General features: G+C 44.2%; 1 long non-coding RNA gene across 2 annotated transcripts; it reads left to right on the top strand.

The window, feature by feature from the left end:
* Window positions 1-9,969: 9,969 nt before the first annotated feature.
* On the top strand, window positions 9,970-17,980 carry LOC141088641 (uncharacterized). Of its 2 annotated transcripts, XR_012232010.1 has the most exons (4): window positions 9,970-10,349; window positions 13,431-13,544; window positions 14,590-14,648; window positions 14,748-17,980. It is a non-coding gene; the product is annotated as an uncharacterized lncRNA (long non-coding RNA). The 2 variants fall into 2 exon arrangements; XR_012232009.1 differs by lacking the exon at window positions 9,970-10,349 and having other exon boundaries at window positions 12,823-13,544.
* Window positions 17,981-18,196: the final 216 nt, after the last annotated feature.

Below are 18,196 nucleotides of genomic sequence, written 5' to 3' on the forward strand. Positions count from 1 at the left end.
TACCTCGGCGTAAGTGCAGGGAGCTACAGTGAGGGTAAACCGAGGGTGGAATGAGTGCAGGACAACCTAAGGGAGGCAAGCAGCAGCAAGGAGGACTACTAAAGTGAAACTAAAGAGTGAATGAACCTGAAGGGTTAAACCACTAACCCCAAACTAACACAAAAAATACTAAGCTTTCAGCAAAGACAAAAGCGGAAGACTGGAGTCCAGAGGTACTCAACGAAAGAGAGACCGGGAGGCTGTCAGAGGTTGTCCAGGACAGCGCGGTAGAGAAGGCAGGAATCCGTACCACAGAAGAATCACCGGCAAGGAGTGAAAGCCCTGTGGAGTGCTAAATAGGAAGAAGGCGGGACATAAGCACAGGAAACAGTGAAGCAGCCAATCACCAGAACGGAGGAGAACGAAGAACGAAAAGAACTAGTTGATCAGAAACTGTATATTCAGACTGGTTGTGTGGCACAGCCAGTAAGGCAGCGAGACTTGCTGTGGAACCCAGACTAGACCCCGGTACGAATCCTGACACAAGGCTACAACATTGCCCATAGCTTTCTCCACCAAATGTGAGGTAGCGCTGTCATTTACTTACGGGATCCTCACTAGGCAGCGAACAAATCACTTCCGGCATGGGTTTTCCATCAACTCAAAACATAGTCCTTGCGGTTTATTCACCATCATAGAGCTGCAGCAGCACTATACAGTTCATATCCGTAGCATAATCCAAAGCAATCAACATAAAGTTCATAACATCTGCATAGCGTCATTATAGTGCTCCACTCTGGTTATCAATATCCAGTACGCAGGCTCTCTTAGCCTCACAATTATCTCAACCACGTCAGGGCTCCTCCTGCAGCTTCAGCATCCCGCACACGTTTATCCCCTCCAGGGAACTCTCAGGCACACATCGCCATTGCTCACAGCGTCCATACGTGCTGTCAGGCAGGAAGCTCCATCTTTGCAGGACCTTCCACACTGGACCAACCAGGTCCCAGCATTCACCACATGTGACCTACCCTGGCCACATTATATGGTCTATAGCCACGCCCACCAGGTCACGTGACTATGACCTCATCACAGGTCCTTCAGGCATTTTCACACTCTTTACAACCGTGCTTTAAACACACCCCTTGGGTGGGTTTGTAGGTAATCAGGCCCCCCCAACTCTCTAGTTACCTGGAGACGTCTCCCTCACTTATTAACGCAGCACCTCAGCAATGTCCTTGCTGATCGCACATACATAAGTCTCCATCTCAAAGCCAACCACTTTGAGATACATAACGGCCACTCAACACTCTGCCATTCATCCCTTCTCCTGGGACCTCCACACAGCGCCCCCTAGCAGACACAGTGGTTACTACACCACAATATATATCCAAACGATTATGATCATATGGCTCAAATAAAATTAAGTCCACATATACAAAATATAGAAACCCTCTTCATGTCATTTGGTTAAAAAAAATAAATAATAAAAAATAAGAGGGCCAGAAGGCCACATATGTGCTTGTGGCTGAAGAATACGAAAAAACAGAAAGGGAAAAAATCTAAGTAAAATACAGAGAACGATAACATTTACCAAAAACAGTACAAAAAATACCTCACATAATCAATCAAGGGTAGATACACCCGAAGGTGAAATGGTTAAAGTGCATGGGTACAAATACAACAGATTAAGTAAAATGCAACACACATAGTGCACAATGTGCAAAACAATGTGACAATTACCAATAAAAATAGAAGGGTAATGCCACACATAATATACAGCTCTGGCAAAAATTAAGAGACCACTGCAAAATTTTCAGTTTGTCTGATTTTTATCTCCAACGTTATTATCTCAGTAAATTAGAATACTTTATAGCACCAGCTTGAAAAAATGATTTTAATATATGAAATGTTGGCCTACTGAAATGTATATTCCGTGAATGCACTCAGTACTTGGTCATCTACCAGGAAATTTTAGTATCACTGTGCTTGACTGACGAGCAAACTCGTCTGACCTTAACCCCATGGGGTATTGTCAAAAGGAAGATGAGAGACACCAGACCCAACTCACAGTGCCACAGCAACCTCAGCAGTGCCACAGACTGATCGCCTCCATACCACGCCGCATTGATGCAGTAATTGATGCCAAAGGAGCCCCGACCAAGTATTGAGTGCATTTACTGAATATACATTTCAGTAGGCTAACATTTCAGAAATTAAAATCATTTTTTCAAGCTGATGTTATAAAGTATTCTAATTTACTGAGATAATGATGTTTGAGTTTTCATTGGCTGTAAGCCATAATCATCAACAATAACAGAAGTAAACACTTGAAATAGATCATTCTGTTTGCAATGACTCTATATAATAAATGAATTTCACTTTTTGTATTGAAGAACTGAAATAAATTAACTTTTTGATGATATTCTAATTTTGTGAGATGCATATGTGTGGCTCATTATACTGTTTGGAGCATTACATGGGCTCCATTATTCTGTATGGAGCAGTATATGGAGCTCACTATTCTGTAAGGAGCAATACTGTATATGGGGCACAATATTCTGTATGGAGCAATATATGGTGCCCAAAATACTGAATGGAGCAATATATGGTGCCCATAATACTGTATGGAGCAATATATGGGGCCCATTATTCTGTATGGAGCAATATATGGGGCTCATTATTCTGTATGGAGCAATTATGGGGTTCATTATTCTGTATGCAGAAATATATGGGGAACATTTTATTGTATGGAGTAATATATGGGGCTCACTATTCTGTATGGAGCAATATATGGGGCTCATTATTCTGTATGGAGTACTATGTGGTACCCATAATACTGTATGGAGGACTATACTGTCTGGTTTCTGAGCTATTGTAGAATTTACAATAGATATCATTCATGTAGTATAAGAAGTACCGTAAGTGAATCCATTGGCATTGTACTATACCTATATTTCTCTACCGTATCTGTGCATCATGAATTGTGGTATGTTTTAAAGGGGCCCACTGAGACTCTTGTGCCCAAGGCTCATGAAAACCTGGGACTGACCCTATGTGAAGGGCTCATAGGGGATAACAAGGTTGTCCCATCTTCTCTTTAAAGGAGCTCTCCAGCCAGCCAACATCCTAATTGCTGGTGGACAGCTGTTCCTGAGCAATTGACGCTAACCTGCAGCATCATCCACCCACTGTGCCAAACAGTGCACTCTTGATTGCTGCTATATGATGCTGCTTTGCATCTGTAGCATCTGAAGCAAAGCAACACTGAAGCTAAGTGGGAACTGGAGCCAACAGAGCTCTCCAGTGATCCCAGCCAGCTTTAGTCCAGTGCTTACAAAGTCAAAATGAAAAACAATGAAAACACTGCACATGATCGGCCCCTGCAGCTAGATCACAGCAGTGGCCAGTCCCTTAGGTAGCGAGCTGGGAACAAAAAAAAGAGAAAAATGATGATATCAGGTGAACGGTGTAAAATTTTTATATACAGAAATTTGGAAAGCTGTTTGTTTTGAAAATTGTTTTGAACCCTTTTTTATCATCGCAAAGTCACAAATGATTGCTTGCAGCATGGCATGTCCATCAAGTTGAATCAACCAAAATCTGCATCTCAAGGAATAATAGCTCAGAGGTTATCGATACAAGGTTGTGTTAGCCATGCTGTAATTCTGATAACGTTGTAACACTGGAAGAACTGGGTGATCCTTCGAGTTTGATATTTAGGAGAAACAATGAAATATGGTGCCACACAGCAAAGACATGATGTAACTCTGTGACCTATGCTACACCGCATATATTTAGTAGGGTTAAGGTGAGATAAAATTTACAATTGTATATGCCCCAGTTTTTTTCCAGTGAAACAGCTGTTGTCCTGAAAAAAAAACAAGTTATTGTTTAATGAGTAATTAGGAAACCCCGATGTTGGCCTGATTGCAGGCAGCCTCTATTCACATAGCACAAGCGGGAATGATCATTTCAATAAACAGATTTATGATGGAAGCAAATTAATTCCTAATTACACTGACATTTCCCCAAAGAGCAGGTAGTACACTTTTCACGGTCAAATAGTGTGCTTATTATATATAATACTTAGTGCATGTATTTGACAATCTATTGATTGTGTTCATCAGGAGGGCAGCCAAGCTTCAAATGTGTTATTTTTGCATTGTAAAGTACAATGTCAATTAACGTCCCATAACGAGATTAAGCAGCTTGTAGATGTTTAATTAAAAATCAATGATGCCAAGACAAAATTGTCTCTTCAGAGCTAGATTTGTTTTCAGGCCATAGACTGTCAATGTTTCTGCCTAATTAGGATCTACTCCCAAATCAGATAAACATCTGAAAGGTCAACCTGAACATTTTATCAGTCAGTGTATAAAATATCCTGTGAGACAGCACTGAGCCTGATCTTAAAGGCCACCGGGCCTCATTTAGCTTTCCAGGTATTTTCATAGTGCTTACAGCTTTATATCTGAAAGGTTCTTTAAAGGTATTTTTCACTAAACCAATTTTAGTAACCTCAACCCCACATTGCATAAAAATGTGATTTGGGGGATTTGCCAACAAAATTGAAAATGAAGGGCAAAGGGTCTGTCCCTACTTTGGGCAGAGATGAGTTTGCATTTGTAGTGTAAGTTTCAAAGCTCCTATTTTAAAACTACAAGAAGAGCATCAGCTGCCTAAGTTCGGTGAAACTGTGCAGCAACTTTGCATTAAGACTAGGGATACAGAGCAAATAATAAAACTGAATGTGGTTCTGCTGTAACGTTAAAATTCACAGTATGACTTAGAAGTCAGGAGGAATTCATACATGCTGGATTTCTGCATAACCACTTTCACTATCATTAGTTGTCAATGTCATTATAGCATGACAATGTCATCTTATGTGGCCACAAGTTTCCATACAACACAATAATGTCTGTAAAGAGCTGTGGAATTAATATACAAATGAGTAAAATAAATAAATGAAATAAAAACACCATATTAGATATTATTTCTCCGAGCTCCTCCATACAGACATGATCTGCTCGGCTGAGTGCTCCTGTGCTCTCTATGAGTGACCCCCTATGGGACTACTCTCCTGGCCTCTTATTTCACAGAGAACAAAAGGATCAGCAGTCCAAAATCTGACATATTAGATCCTAATCTCAAGCCCCCGTTAAACACTGCGATATCGCTAGCAATATCGCTGTAAAGTCACCGATTTTGTGACGTTGCAGCGATATTGCTAGCGATATCGCTGCATGTGATACTTACCTCCGACCGGCTCCCCCGCTGATTATCGCTGGTCGCGCGAGAAGCTGCTGGATCATTCCTCGTCGGTCACTTCCTGCGGCGCTTCCTGCTGTGACGACGAGCGACGCGTGGGGCCGGGCGGGAGGACGCAGGATCGCCGCGTCTGAAAGGTAAGTAGCGATCCCCGTCCCCAGCGATGTCGCTGGTGAGATCTGCCTGAGTGGCAGCTCACTAGCGACCACCTAGCGATGCACCAGCGATCCTGACGGCGTCATATCGCTGGTCGGGATAGCCGGTCCATCGCTAGGTGTAACGGTACCCTCAGTCTAATGTGTAAAGCCCCCGTCACACATAGCGATCTCGCTAGCAAGATCGCTGCTGAGTCACAAGTTTTGTGACACAACAGCGATCTCATCAGCGAGATCGCTGTGACACTGACCAGCGACTGGTCCCCCTGCCGGTTATCGCTGATCGTCCTGGAATAGCCAGGACATTTTTTTGATCGCTGGTCTCCCGCTGGCCAGCACGCATCGCTGCGTGTGACAGGCGGGAGACCAGCGATCAGCGCGCTGGTAACTAAGGAAAACGCAGGGTTTTAAGCACCGCGCGGTGCTTAGAAACCCGATGTGTACCTTAGTTACCAGCTCCCTGCACCAGCGCGCTGGTAACTAACGTACACAGCGACGTGGCATGGCAGCGACTTATGACATGGACAACCATTCGAAATCCAACTGGTTGGATCCTTCTCTCTCCTGACATAATCTACCGAGGCAGAGTCGGGAGGTCCCCATAAACATTAGACTGCCACCTTATCCCACCAATACCAGCAAGTTCAGTTGGCTTTGGTCTAATGTATAGAAGTGCCTTTATTGATCAGATCCAGCTGTGATATGAGTAGGTTGGTAATAAAGATTGCCTGTATTGTTTGTTTTCAAGACTGAAAAACATAAAGATGTTCAATTACTGTACATACATAGCAGAATTTCTCTCTTGTGCTTGCATGGCATTGGGGCACATGCAACATTAACAAGCCCTGCATTCAGCAATGATATGTACAAGGATCCTGTTCATTTCCAGATGCAGTCCATGGAAGTCTACAATCCTTCTAAACTGGAATATCTCCCCAACATAGCATGTCCCTGTATTTTAAAAGAAACATGTAGAAGTACATTATGGTCCCACAGCAATCTGAATGACCTATTGTATGGCATTGTACAACATGGATCCATAACATGGTGTAGTGCAGCAGGATTGGTGCAGTGTGACAGACAGGCAGTGACCCAGCAAAGCAAAACGTATTTAATGTCCAAACTCACAGAAATAAACGGCACATGGTATCCTCCGGATCACAGCCAGGAAACAAGACAGTCCACATCCAAGACCGGTTGCCGTGGGCAACTGCACCATTGTGCTATGCTCTGGGGTGGCAGGCCTTTTGGCTCCGCTTGGCTCCGTGTTACCTCCTACAGGCTGAGCTCTGCAGAGCCTCCTGCTCTGCACACTTGCAAACAAAAACTGACACACCAAACCCTCTGCTGCAGGGTTTTTACAAGGAACCTGTGGTTATAGGCCACATGGAAGACCTGGCTGGGAGGAAACGGACAACCCCACTACCATCTTGCAGTTCGCATCAAAAATAAAAGCCCATGGCAGGTTTTCCTAAATCTGTCTTGGGCAAATAGCTTAAATCCAGTGGTGGATTACAATTTATATATTTGAAATGGTGGGTTGCATAATAACTAATTGTACACTAATGGTGTGTGCACGTCTGTATTCAGCTGCATAAGGTAGTAGTTGGGAAAATAGTTTAGAATGTGCTCTGGAAGCGGTGCTGGTGCTCTACATAACTTTCAGGCTCAAAGAAGTGATGGTTTTCTGTGCTGAATGAAGAAGAAAAGCGAAGATGAAGGACTTCAACTTGAGACAACACTGGTGAGTCAGTGTGTTACCTGTACACTTACACTATATACTATCTCCAGAACTTCTATGTATTATATTACCGGTGATCACTGTATTACCTGTACAATGACACTCTATAAAGAGCTTCTGTGTGTAATGTCACTGGTGATCACTGTATTACCTGTACATTTACACTATACATTGTATACTATGTACAGAGCGCCTGTGTATAATGGCACTTATGGTAATATTAGTATTGTGTTTTTTTATTAATGATCAGTATTTTTGTATTCGGTCACTATGTGGTGGTAATATGTGATCTGGTCCTGATGTGGTGATATTTGTTCCTTGCATGTGGTATTATGCAGTCACTATGTGGTGGTAATATGTGATTTGGTCATGTGTGTTGCGGTATTTGTTCCTTCTATGCGGTATTATTCAGTCACTATGTGGTGGTAATATGTGGCCTGGTCATGGTGTTGTGTATGGAGCCCTGAAATTCCTGATTGCAGCCCTGCCCCTGCTCAATTAAGGATTCACTAAACCATTTCAGACAGATGTCTGTCCAGCTTCTGTTTGAAAACTTCCATTGAAGGAGAACTCGCCACCCCTCATGGCAGCCTGTTCCACTCATTGATCACCCTTTGTTAATAATTCTTTGGTGTGATTTTAATCAAAGTATCACTATTACTATACTGTAAGAGCAAACACCATTCCATATATTATAAAATTAATTTACTTCATTCCTCTACAAGTATTTATTTATCATGCTTTGCTTATATATTCTGCAGCGCTTTACATACATTGTCATCTCTGTCCTCAGTGGGTATCACAATCTAAATTCCCTATCAGTATGAGGGCGGAAACCCACGCAAACATGGGGAGAACATACAAACTCCTTGTAGATGTTGTCCTTGGTGGAAATTGAACCTAGGACTCTAAGGCTGTAGTGCTAAACACTGAGCCACCAGCCACCATGCTGCCCCACAAATACAATTTAGTCAATAATAAAGTAGAATAGACACATACACAAATAAGAATGGGATGTGCAAGCACTGATATGGGCATCCACATATGATGTAAGAGTTAATATGGTTCATGTGTAGAAATTGCAAGAACGTTGGATGTTGTCACGGACAGGAGACAGATCAAGAGTTAACAGGGATTTATTAATAACAGTGATACTCCACGCAGGGAGTATAAGGACACGGGGATGTGGAAAGGAGAGGGGCAGAACTGGGAGCGTGATGGGGTAGGACAGGGACGAACAATAGTTCAGTTAGAAAAGGATAAGAACTTATCAGTCTGTAGTCTTCTTGATTGCAGATCCTAGGTCTCCAACGGTGGCACCGTCAACAGCGGCACATGTAGTCTTTCAGTCTCCCGGCGTAGACGAAGTTCCATTTTCCGATGCGGGCGAGGGTCTTTACTGAGTTAAGTGGGATCCTGCTCCCACGCTTCCTTCATACTGTGTTCAGTTCATTGTGAGATACCGCCGGAGTGTAACTCTGCTCCGCGGTGTAAACAGGTGAAGAGTCACCAATATCTATGCAGCACTAAGTACTCTACTTGTGGCACTGCGCTGTATAGCTCAGTCACTAAGCACACGGCACCTCAATCTATGCCAGCACTGGGTGTGCTGCAACACCCGGCTCGGTACTGCTCTGCTCCACACGGCTCCGCTCTGCACGGCTCTGTGCTGCGCGGCTCTGTTCTGCAGGGCTCTGCTCTGTACGGCTCTGTTCTGCAGGCGACGGGGGCTCCTTCTATATGGACCGTTGCCATTCCGGGAACTCTCTGGCGGGTGAAGCAGGGCGTGCCGCTCACTGCTCTCAGCGCTGCTCTCTGTGCTGCCCTCTGCACTGCTCTGCGCCAGCGCCAGACTGACTTGCTTTGCACGCTCATTTTTTCCCTCTGACGCTGTGCACCCTTTTCAGTTTCTCCCCACCATACTGGGACAGCAGGAAGCTCTGTCTCACTCAGGCATCCCCCAGACAGCAGGGGAAGGTCCGCCCCACTCAGACTTCCCCCCGGGAACAGGGGATGCAGCCTTTTTAGTTCCGGACCCGGCATGCAGGTACCCGCAGTCTGATCAACCTCCTTACACTGGCATAATAAACATGTAAGGGACCCCTGAGCTGGGGCCATAGAGTCAGCTACTCAAAGTGCAGCATTCTGGAGAAAATTAATTTTCTTTCTCCTGTTAGCCGACAGTTTTCAGTCAAACAGGCATGCCAGTGCTGCTACAGTACTTCAACTTAGGGCTCATACCAATATGTGAGAAAAAAAGGTCCAATTTCTGGACCGGAAATGAGTGATATGCGAGTGTCATGCGATATCCATGCAGTTTTTCCATGGAACATCCGCATGACATGCGTATGCAATGCGATTTATAACATGAGGTTTTACATACAGCAGTTCTCTGTATGTAAAAGCTCATGTTAAAATCACATTGTAAAATACAACTGTACACATCATTTTAAAACCAAATAATCTTCAAAACATAGATAGATAGATAGATAGCTAGATAGATAGATAGATAGATAGATAGATAGATTAAAAGCCAGCAGATGCCACGTACAGTATAGAAGTATAGAACAGGTTGGAATAGAATAGATAGAATAGATATATACACATAGAATAGGTGTAAATATAAATATATATATATATACAGTACAGTGGCGGATTATAATGAGGTCAATTTGGGCAGTTGCCCCGGGCCCAGTGGGGTTAAGGGGCCCACAGCCCAGGCCAGTAAATTGCCCCATTATAATCCGCCACCGCACGCCACACGACTGCACCGACCGACCTCTTAGGCTGACAGTTCCGCTCCTCCCCTTTCTTCCTCTTGCACAGACGAGACCGTACGTGGTGACGTATGAGTCCGACGTGCAGAGGACGTTGAAAAGACCGCGAGGTGAGGCACAGTCAGATGCGCAGCCCGCCTCAGTCTTACCTCACTCGGCCATAGAGGATCTGAAGACTGAGGAGAGCTGGCTGCTGCAGTGCTGACAACCTGCTCCTGGCTGTGCTGCTTGCTTGATTCTGCCGGGATCCTCTGAGTCCTGCTCCAGGAGGATCCAGGGCAGAAAAACACTTCCTTGGCAATTGCAGACAGGCTGACTGAGTCTGAGACTTGTGACTCATTGCCGCCCGTGACCCGCCGACCTTCATCTCCTGTTATCTCCTGGGCCGTCGCCTCAGCCTGCAATAAAGGGAGTCTGAGGAGAGAGGTACTGTCCATCCCCCAATGCTGACATGCAGCACAGGGAACGTGAGTGAGTGATCAGTCCTCCTGACTAGTCCTGCCCTGCTGCAGCAGCTGCCTGTGGCAGTGCTCTGTGTGTGCACTGTCTGCTGCCAGCCAGACCTCCTGGTGGCTGCTGAATGACAGAGAGGACTCAGTTTCAGTCTCTCAGACACTCACTGAGTGTAAAAAGAAAAAAAAAAGAATCCTAAGTAATTAAATGATTTGTGTACTCAGGTTGGCTTCAGACTTGCTGATGCCTGCGCAGCATTCTGCGGAGGGCATCCGCAATCCCACCGTAGCTCCATCTGTATCATGGAATGCACGGTGGCTGCAGACAGCTGCGCGTTCCTATTGCCGGCAATGAGTGATTTGTGCGCATGCGGATGCTTGTGCACAAATCACACACTCTCGTCCACGCTGAGAATGTGACATGTCGTGTTCTCAAGAGTATGTGATTTGTGCGCAAGCATCCGCATGCGCACAAATCACTCATTGCCGGCAATGGGAACGTGTGGCTGTCTGCAGCCATCTGCAGACACCGTGCGTCCCATGATACAGATGGGCCTGCGGTTGGCTTGCGGACATCTTGCAGATGCCCTCCACAGAACGCTGTGGAGCGTCTGCAAGTGTGAACCCAGCTTAAAGGCCCCGTTGCACGCCGCGATGTTGCTGGAGATCTCATGAACGCGCACATCGCTGCAATATCGCTGAGGAGAAGTCGCTGAAGACTCTCCTGTGATGTTGCGCGCAGAGCTGCGTTCAGTGATCCAGCGATCCTGCGGGCGATTCCGGTAGCTATCTTTATCATGGCACTTCCTCTGCAGAGTTGCCTCTTAGATCGCTATTGCGGTGTCACACGCAGCGATGCGCCAGGTTGCTGGAGTTGATATCGCCAGGATCCCCAACATGCACAGAAACCTGTCAACTCCGACCACCAACTTATCAGGGTTGAAATCGTCCTGTTACATGCAGCGATGCACTGGCAATGTCGCTCAAGCCGTGACGCAGGAGCAATGTCGCCAGCGATATCGCTGTGTGTGACTGATCCTTTACGGCCCTTTCACATCTGAATTTTTTTCGAATTGCGGCAGATTCACCACATCTGCTGCCTAACGGCCGCACTTCCGGCGCACTTGTGCCAAGCCCCATGCATTGTCTATAGGGCTTGCGGTCGGGTGTGGCAAGTTTAATTCTGCCGGATGCGGCAGATCCAGCACTTGCAACAGTGAAGGAAAACTGCTGCTGACCACGTTGTTTTTCACGAATGCAAGTGCCGGATCTGCCGCATCTGGCAGAACCGCACTTGCCGCACCCGACCGCAAGCCCCATAGACAATGCATGGGGCTTGCCACATGTGTGCGGCAAGTGCAGCCGTTAGGCAGCAGATGTGGTAAATCTGCTGGATCTGCCGCAATTTGAAAGAATCAATGATGTTAAAGAGGCTTAACTAAGGCTGCTTTCACATCAGCGTTTAGCTGATGTTTGCGGCCGATCCGGCAGGTGACACCACATGTGCTGGATCGTCTGCCTAACTGGGCAGATCCAGCACTTGCGGACGCGAAAAAAAAACGCTGTAAGCTGTGTTTTTTTTTCGCGGCCGTAAGTGCCAGATCTGCCGCACCCGACAGAACTGCACTTGCTACACCAGACCGCAAGCCCCATAGACAACGCATGGGGCTTGCCGCATCTGGGCTGCAAGTCGGCCGTTAGGCGGATGAACTGGCGCCACCTGCTGGAATGGCCACACATAAGCTAAACCGCTGATGTGAAAGGCCCCTTAATCAGTGGAGTGGTGAGGGAGGGTGAGGAGACAATACGGGACAGAGGACTGTCTGTCGTGAAACTACATGGGGCAAATGTACCCCATGTAAACTGTGCCCCCCCTCTTGGATAACACAAAAGCATGTGAAATTGCTGTACATGCTGTATCATGTGCCACTCTTAAGTGGCCATCTTCCTTGGATCATGTATGCATGGAGTCCATACATACATACATACATACATTAGTCAAGCAAAATATCCACATAGAGGGGAACATTCAGCATGTAGAGGTATTTCACATGTCTATACAAGGATGGAGGGGTAGTGGGTGTGCACGTTGTGTATTTGGTGAGTTTGTAACTTATTATTTGTAAGGTCTTGTGCAGATGTTCAGTATTTGGTCAGTTTGTCCCTCAGTATTTGTAAGGCCTCGTGCACACGCTGAATATTTGGTGAGATGTTACCTCAGTATCTGTAAGGCCTCGTGCACACGCTGAGTATTTGGTGAGTTGTTACCTCAGTATCTGTAAGGTCTCGTGCACACGCTGAGTATTTGGTGAGCTTTTATTTCAGTATCTGTAAGGCCTCGTGCACACGCTGAGTATTTGTTGAGTTGATACCTCAGTATTTGTAAGGCCTCGTGCACACGCTGAGTATTTGGTGAGTTGTTACCTCAGTATCTGTAAGGCCTCGTGCACACGCTGAGTATTTGGTGAGTTGTTACCTCAGTATCTGTAAGGCCTCGTGCACACGCTGAGTATTTGGTGAGTTGTTACCTCAGTATTTGTAAGGCCTCGTGCACACGCTGATGCTGCATTATAAGACGCAGGCCTTATGCTCCTGTACACAGAATAAATAACTTGTAAAAATCTAGCGCCCTGTATTCTAACCTGTTACCAGTCCAAAATTCTTGCTTGCACATTGGTCCAACCGGTGTCACGTCACCCACTCAGCTAAGGTCCACGCCCCCAGGACCTACTGTATAACCAGTCCCAGATACAAAAGGTGTATACTGCTGAGCTAATGTTCCCCTTGTATTCCAGACTCTGCAATTCCCTCCTCCACCTGTGACTAGAGAGGCACTGCACCTTCAACTTGGGGTGCAGTACCCCCCTGTGGCGCCTCGCCATAGGGGTGCCACACTTTTGGTAACTGTGCTAATGAGCACGGCCGCAAAACGCATGCCCACAAAATCGCGGGAAATGCACACTGTGTGAGCGTCGCGTATTGTTTTGTGATGTCTATTTTTTTGAGTCTCTCGTTCTTCCACTATCGTTATCTTTTTGGGGTCTTTTATCTACAGGAACTTTTCTCATGACTTGAATAATGAAGGGAAAGGGGTCAGGAGGCAAGACAAAGAACGAAGCTGCTGGATAAAGACAAAGCTAAAGAGGAACAGAGACCCAGCAACTTTCTAGTAAGTGTATGCTCATACCACGTACACACACCAAAGCCATTAGGTGTATACAGATATTAGAAACTCAGGCCAGTTTCAAATCATGATTTCTGAGCTTCCAAGTGTATCCGTTTCAAATCGGATACACTCGGATCTGAATTCGGCTCCCATGTACCCCTATGGAGATCAGATAGGATGTGTGCTTTTTGGCATCCAATTTTTGCACCATCCGATCCTGTCCGATTTAGTCACGGACACAAAATCGTAGCCTGCTGCGATTTGGTGTCCGTGCCTCAAATTGGACAGCATCGGATCCGTGCCGATCCGACCACCGATAAAATGTGAGCCTATGGACATCAGATCAGAGTTTACCTCAGATCTGATGTCGGCTCCGTGAGCCCTGTCTGTCCGTGTCCTCCCTGTTCTCCTTCCTCCATCTCCTCTATTCTGCTCCCCCCCCCTGCTATTCTATTCTGTCACCCCGCTACTCTTCCCTGTTCTATTCCCTATCCTGTCCCGTGTTCTCTCCCCTCTTTCTGTTTAAAAAAAAAATAAAATCTCCTCCTGGAGGATACATCACCTTCCCGCTGGCTCCGGGGATGCAACTGTCACCATCAGGGGAGAAGAACCTCTGGTGATGTCACAGGGGCGATCAGCTGACCTGTCATGTGATCGGCTCTGTGACATCACCAGAGGTCCTTTAGCCTCGATGGAGACTGTGGCATCCCCGGAGTCGGCGGAAGGTGATGTATCCTCCAGGAGGAGATTTTTTTTTTTAACACACGGAGGGAGAAAACAGATGACAGGATAGGGAATAGAACAGGGAAGAGGATAAAGGAGAGGAGGGAAGAAGATGAAGGAGGCAGGAGCAGGGAGAGACAGGGACCACAGGATCCACACGGAACCTGCATAGACTCAGATACAGGTGGCTATTTGCCATCTGAATGCAGGGATCCGTGTGGATCTGTGGCTGTTTGTGGGATCTTGCAAAAACTCAGATCCCCACGGACAGCCACAAAATCGTGATGTGAAACTGGCCTTATAGTTCTTGCTTTATTTCTTTTAGGTATTCAATACTCAAGTACATACCATTGTGCGCTTCCTCTGGAAAGTACCAGCCAAACTGTAAGTTCTTCCCAAAAAACACACACAGGCTGACACAGCATCAATGTTTAGTTTACTAAATGATTCCTTCTCTTACACTGTGTCATCCTATGCCCCTAGATGCATTCTTTACACAAATCGGGTGCTCAGAAAAGAAAAGAGCTACGACAGAGAACTCAACAAATGCACAAAGAGATTTCCAAATTTCCTAAGTTAGAGACTTTCTTTAAAAGGAAATCTACAGAATCTGACGAGCCAAGTCAAACTGATGTAAATAACAACAGCTGTGATAAATATACATCTCCGACTCCATGTCACTCATCTGATGACTCAAATTCTTTAATTACATTGCCCCAAAAACCTGATGGAGAGACAGAAAATGTAATGGATGAAATTGAGCATGCTCAGGAAGGGGTGGAGGATGTTTCAGAGTGTGCATCAGATATTGGGCTGTGGGGTGAACACATTTCAAAAGAAATGCAAGAATATTTTATTGCTAAAGGAGCTACTTTTTTCCAAAATTCTGAGGCAGACTTGTACAACTCTGCTGTGCTTACCACTGGTAACCATCATAGGTACTGTAATAAAAAATGCTTCACACATGTAAACCCCAAAACTAATGAAATTTCATCACGAAATTGGCTATGCTATTCACCATCTCAAGGCAAATTGTTCTGTTTTCCATGTAAACTGTTTTCTAGCAGGCGTTGTGCATTTACATATGGTTTTAATGATTGGAAACATGGTGAGGACAGGCTAGTTAGGCATGAATGTAGTGAGATCCACAAACAAGCTGTCCTGTCAGTAGTGAGCAGACAACAGACAACATCTCGGTTAGACAGTCAGGTGCTTTTGCAAATGGAAAGCGAAAAAATATACTGGCGTAAAGTCTTAAAGAGATCCCTTTCAGTTATAATGTTCCTTGCTGAAAGAGGGCTTCCTTTTAGGGGGAAAAATGAAACAATTGGTTCTTCTCACAATGGGAACTATCTTGGGTTCATGGAAGTAATGGCGAATGTGGATGAATTCCTAGATGAACATATAAAGCTACATGCAAATAAAGGCAGGGGGCATACATCTTACTTGTCTTCGACTGTGTGTGAGGAACTGATACAGATTTTAGGAACCAATGTCCTCTCACTTATTGTGCAGGAATTGAAGAAAGCTAAATTTTTTTCACTGTCTGTGGATTCTACACCAGATGTTTCTCACTGTGACCAACTAACATTTATTGTCCGTTAGGTTTTGCCTTCTGGACCTGTTGAAAGATTTTTAGAATTTATTCCTGTTATTGGTCACACTGGCCAACAAATAGCAGAGTTGATTGTTGGTATTCTATCTAAAAATGATATCAATATTAAAGATTGCCGTGGCCAGTCCTATGATAATGCTGCCAATATGAGTGGAAAATACAATGGGGTCCAAACACATGTCAGGAATGTATTTCCTTATGCCACATTCATTCCTTGTGCGGCCCATTCCCTTAACCTGGTAGGGAAAAATTGTGCTGAAAGTATTCCAGAAATTTTCAGATTTTTCAATGTTTTGGAACACCTTTATGTCTTTTTTTCGTCATCTACTGGGAGATGGAGAGTGCTGGTAGACAAATTAAAACCCCTTGGGCTACCAGTTGTAAAACAGCTTTCTGCCACAAGGTGGTCCGCAAGATATGAGGCAGTTTTGGCTTTGCACAAAGGTTACGAGCCAATATGTAATCTTTTACACAGCATGATTACAGATCCAGACTTCAGTTCATGTAAAAATGAGGCAGGGGCTTTGGGTGAGAAGTTAAGTGAACTTGATTCAACCTTTATTCTCGTGGTATGGCATGCAATTTTGGATCGGTTTCATAAAACCAATTTGTCCCTTCAAGAGGCAGGTTTAAATTTAAATACTGTTGTGGCTTTACTTCAGTCTTTGTTAGACTTTGTCAAGAGTCTGAGAGAAGAGTTTGATAAATATGAAAATGAGGCTGTCAACATTTGTGGCCATAATATGTATAATTCTTCGGTACATTGATTTCGGAAGAGAAATCGTCAGTATGATGATGGTAACTCCGAAGCAATTGTGTTATCCCCAAGGGATAAATTCAAAACTGAAGTTTTTTTTGGTCTCATAGACAATCTAATGAGTAGCCTGTGCCAACGTCTTGGAGCATATTCAGATGTTTGCTCCAAATTTGGCTTTTTGTCTAATTTGTCAAAACTTTCTCCATTGGAGATTAAAGAGGCTGGAAGCAATCTTGTTTGTTCATATCCTGAAGACCTAATGCCTGGTGCAACCGAAACAGAGCTAGTTCAGTTTTCAAAATTTTTATCCACCTCCTTTATAAGAGATAAGACAGCAAAAAACGAATTGTCTGAACTGAATTTGTTCCTACTTCTACACGAACATAATTTAACTCAGACATTTTGTAACACTGAAATTATACTCAGGATATATTTGAGTATGATGGTGTCAAACTGTACTGGCGAAAGGTCTTTTTCCAAACTCAAAAGAATAAAAAATGAGCTAAGGAGCCAAATGGGCCAAGAGCGGTTAAACCACCTTTCTCTTTTAAGCATTGAATGCAAACTTTTGAAAACCCTTGACGTATCCAAAATAATTGATGAATACAGCGCAAAGAAATGCAGGAAAAAATTGTGTTAATTTAGTCTAAAAAAAAGGCTTATTGAGGGTTTTACATTCCGATGACACATAAATTAAAAACGTTATGTTACCCAAAGCAGGAAGAGATGATTATAATGCATATAGAAATAAGGAGGGAGGGGGAATGTTTACTGTGGGAAAAGCATCCTGATAATATATTTGAATACTGGCTTTCATCAGACTTTGTGAATTACTTTTACTTGTATCAAAGACTTTATCTAGTGTTTGGTATATGGTATTTTGTGTACTGTATTACACCATGTTCCAAATTATTATGCAAATGTTCTTTTTCTCTGATTTTCCTAAATGGTCGTTGCAAATGACAGTCAGTGTAATAAGTCACTTAATATATACCATCCATGTATTTCATTGACAAAAAAACCCCCCCTATGACACTGAAAAAGAACACTTGCATAATAATTTGGAACATGGCGTAGTACTGATGTACCTGAAACTAATGGTGCTGTGCTTGATTTTAGATATTTTCAGAGGATACTTGAATATATAGTTTCTGGTAAATGTGAGTGTATAAGTAATATTTATATAAGTTATGCATTTTACACTTTTGTCATTGATATGACTGTATTGTAATAGGAATGTGACAATTTCAATGTATTTTCCACTGTTTAAGTTGCACTTTTGATGAGAAACCTGTGAAAATTGTCAATCTTGTTTACAGATTAAAATTGGACTGTTCAATACTATGGCTTAAATTTTTTATTTTTTTTCTCTTCCTAAATGAAGGGTAAATTAACTAGATCAATGGATGTTTGACAGGTTATAGCTTCACTCAGCAACAATTTTTCTGGAATAATCTATTTCAGGTATATCGTGACCCCTGTCACGTGACGGGGGGGCCCACAGAGTCTGAACTGCCCCGGGCCCTGGCTACCCTTAATCCACCCCTGATACAGTATATA

This window comes from Dendrobates tinctorius, unplaced genomic scaffold (genome assembly GCF_039654945.1).
Source record: "Dendrobates tinctorius isolate UK_male_01 unplaced genomic scaffold, ASM3965494v1 ptg000040l, whole genome shotgun sequence".
Classification (NCBI taxonomy): Eukaryota; Metazoa; Chordata; class Amphibia; order Anura; family Dendrobatidae; genus Dendrobates; species Dendrobates tinctorius.